Source organism: Dendropsophus ebraccatus, chromosome 3 (genome assembly GCF_027789765.1).
Source record: "Dendropsophus ebraccatus isolate aDenEbr1 chromosome 3, aDenEbr1.pat, whole genome shotgun sequence".
NCBI classification, from domain to species: domain Eukaryota; kingdom Metazoa; phylum Chordata; class Amphibia; order Anura; family Hylidae; genus Dendropsophus; species Dendropsophus ebraccatus.
This window is the reverse complement of record NC_091456.1, coordinates 44,595,979-44,600,124: the sequence shown is the minus strand read 5'-3', so window position 1 is coordinate 44,600,124 and position 4,146 is coordinate 44,595,979.

The window sequence follows — 4,146 nt, the reverse complement described above, 5'->3', positions numbered from 1 at the left end:
TGTTGGTGGTGTTGATTAGAAATGGAAGGAAACAGTGAGTTAAAGCAAATCTATCAACAATTTGGAAATTAAAGATTTTAACATTCCCAGAAGGTCACCACCTTGGTGAATCCAATGGCACCCTTCTTTTCCAAATCCACCACACTGTTCACGAGATATTGCTATTTAACTTAATATGCTAATGAGTCTGGTGCACTGGAGGCGGGCCCAGTGCACTGACTTCCTCTCCCATTGATGATGTGGCTAATGAATATACAGTACCTTTTCCATGCCCCCTAGCTTCAGGGAGAGGTATATTAATAAGACGCGTCATCAATGGGAGATGAAATCGATGTATAGGCCCGCCTCCAGTGCACCAGACTTGCTCATTAGCATATTAAGACAAATGGCTTCCATGCAGCGGATTTTAAATAGAAGGGCATCATTGGATATAGCACGGAAGCAGTCTTTATTGCTCATGTCTGATGATAGATTTGCTTTAAAGCTCTGCTTGGAGTCATTGAATGGGAACCTTTTATAGGATGAAAATTTGTAACGTAATATAATGGACACGTAAGCACAGGGCCTGTTAAAGTACACAGCTCTGGTAACTGTACAGTAACTGTGGTGAGCCATGTGCCTGCCTGTCCACTTCATTATCAGGAAAGATCCAAATGTATACTCACTACCTGATGTTAGTTTAAATTTTGCAGAGAAGCACCAGATCAATATATGACATGTGGATGTGCGAACACTTCTTTCTTTTTAGTAGATATAGCAGTATATAACACCAATGTCTACCTAGAAAATGTCACCAGTCTTGGAGGACAGTGAGCAGTATCCCCAAAAATCACATAAATAAATAATAGTTGTAGTCCTCTATTGGTCATTCTATAATGTATTTATCCCAGACAAGGCAATTCCATGCAGGTTTGTCTATGCCCACAAATAAATGTTAAAATATAGCATTTAATGTCAAAGTACAATCCTTGTACACATGTCTCGGCCCAACCTGAGCTTGACCCAAGTCCATGGTATCATCTAAGAGCCATAATTTGACACTTATAAAAGGTCATATTCCCAACACAATAATATATGCTGTCCTTCATGAGTCAAGGATGAGACATGCTAAAATCCAATGTGCCTCATCCATCTTTCCCCTCTACATTCTACTATTGGAGGTACTGGTGAGTGACCCAGACTAAACCTATGTATGAATGATAAAAAATAAACAGTAATTTAAGTTGACCTCACTGGTTGTCTGCATGGTCCTAAAACAAGTCTGCGAAGAAGACAAAGGCTAATCTGTTGCAGGTCGTTTTCATCTTCGACAGGTGACTGAATGGGAGGGTCCCTACTGGGTATCCAATGAAGCCAGAACTGAGTGGTTGGAATGGGTTGCTCCTTGGTGTAGTGGAGCCGGTAAGGAACTTAAAGGGGAACTCTGGATAAGAAAAACTTGTTTTCTATTAAAAGTACATTAAAAGTTATATAGATGTGTCTATAGAATGTATTACCATATCTGTGCGGTTCTGCCACACTGGTAGCTGATAGAAATCCAGGAAATGAAGAAAATGGCTTTTGTGCCAATTCACATAGTCTCCTGCTCCCTCTGCTCTCCCACCTTAGTAGATAGAGATTCCATGCCTCTTTCTCACATTGTGTTTGCTGAGCACAGGCTGATGATGCAGACAGGGGGCAGGGCGCGATGTCACAAGAGGCTTGGCTGGATTCACCATCTCTAACTAGCCAAAAGCAGGTGCTGCACTGATTTCACTGATTGTGCAGAAGTGTTCATGTTCATGCCATGCTGTGTGGTGTGGTGTTACAGGTAGAGAATACAGTGTGCTGTGTGGTGTTACAGGTAGAGAATACAGTGTGCTGTGTGGTGTTACAGGTAGAGAATACAGCGTGCTGTGTGGTGTTACAGGTAGAGAATACAGTGCTGTGTGGTGTTACAGATAGAGAATACAGCGTGCTGTGTGGGTGGGACAACAATGAAACGATAAAGTACTGCAAATAATTCAGTAACACAATGAAACTGCAATGTGTGAACACAGCCTAGATGTTCTGCAATAGATTTGGGCGGGGAATAGGCAGGGTGGGGGACTGTGATGGAGCAGCTGAGGGAAAGCAATTAGTGATGAGCGAACCGGGTTCGGGTTCAAGTCGATCCGAACCCGAAAGTTCAATATTTGATTAGCTGGGGCTGCTGAACTTGGATAAAGCTCCAAGGTTGTCTGAAAAACATGGATACAGCCAATGACTATATCCATGTTTTCCACATAGCCTTAGGGCTTTATCCAACTTCAGCAGCCACCGCTAATCAAATGCCGAAAGTTCGGGTTCGGATCGACTCGAGCATGCATTCTGGAACCAGTACTGCATTCTGGGAACTGATCAACCAGGAAGTACAGAAACACAAAACAAAACAATGACCCCCACAAATGGATTTTTGGTAGTTTCAAAACTAGGATAGATAGGTAAGTAATGCTATATGCTTCTGCAGAAGTTTAATTTTTTTAACCTCTATCTGGAGTTCGCCTTTAAGAATACAGGGCACAATAAATGCGAACCCTATTGCTATAAATTAAACTAACCCTCCAAGTAGAGCAACCATCCTCGTGGGGACCCCAGCACTCTACCCCACCCTCCTGTTGTGGTGGCTAATGGCTGAACAATTTTGCCATCCATTCCATAGTTTTAGCCGGTTGTGGTGTGTAGGACATAGGATAAGTAACTTTGTCACAGAGAGGTCCCTGGATGCTTGCAAATTACATAATCAGTCATGTGACTAAGACATCTTTTACGTGAATCAGCTCTGCCACATCCTGTATTAATCCTGATTTAGCACTTTTTTTTGGCTATAAAAAAAGAAGACAGAAGTAATAAAGAACAAGAAATCCGGTGACTTGCAATTACAGAGCTTTGCAATATAAAGGTGTTACATTTGAGAACATCTGCAGAGTACATTCAACTGTACTCTGTATATAACTTACTAATATATTGCCATCACTAATAGTACTGGCTTTCGCATGATTCACCTTTGAGAGGAAGTTGAAATTAAAAGAACTACAAAATGTGTGTTGTCTCCAGCTTCCTGGCTCCTCCCTCTCTCCACAGACAATGCATCAGGCTCTGATGTCACAGGAAGCTGGGCTGGATCTTGTCTCTGAGTTCTAGTCCCAACCCCGAGTGATGTCACCATCTCTGACCAGGCCCACCAACCTACATCACCATCTCCCCGTCATATACACAGATACATATATATCTTTAGTGGAACATTTAGAAAATGCTGCGTGTTTACAGCATGCTGTCTTGTGATGAATGATGCTACAGGAAAAGCAGACAGGGATTGAATAGAGCAGGTGCTACAACACTATTGATGCAATAGTCTGCAGTTAAATAAGATGTTCTGTAACAGCTTCAGGTTGGGACTAGAGATAATCGAACAGCCCTGAATCGAACCATCGGCATTTGACTCCTGCTGCCTTCCCGTTCTGTGGGGAAGGTGGAGACTAGGTAAAGGACTAAGACCCCCCAAACAAATAGCTTTTGCGTGGTTTCCACAACAGCTGACAGGTAAGCAATGTTATATGCTTCTGCAGCATGTTTATTTTTTGTACCTGATGTTAGAGTAGCCCTTTAAAGGCTGCCATAGAAAGATACGGGCGGTCAATGGTGGGGTATTCTTATGAAGATAGGCCTTGTCCATATTACATGCACATAAACTTTATATAGCTGGGTCTTCCTTTTATGAACCAAAACCTAGACCACTTTGCACTAGACTAGAGCGGTCTTGGTATTATGAGGAAAGTCATTAATCGGTTACCACCTTTAGGGATAAATTCTTGGCTTGCCAAGGCTTACACCTGCACAGTCATGTGCTTGCCGGGACCCCACTGTTTTTGATGAGACAACCCATTTTAAGTGGCTATACTGTATAACCTTGTCCAGCAGTTGCCTAATATGATGACCTCATCCTCATTACTTGTCGTAGAAGAATTGAGCGGTATACAGGCAGAAAAATTTCCCATGAGTCTCTAGTTTGGGAAGTTGACAGCACAAGGTGTATTTCAATATGCAAACAGGAAAGACAACTACTTCCCCGGCAACTGAACCTCAGTACAGGCCCTGAAGATCTGTTTACACATCAGCACTCAGCAT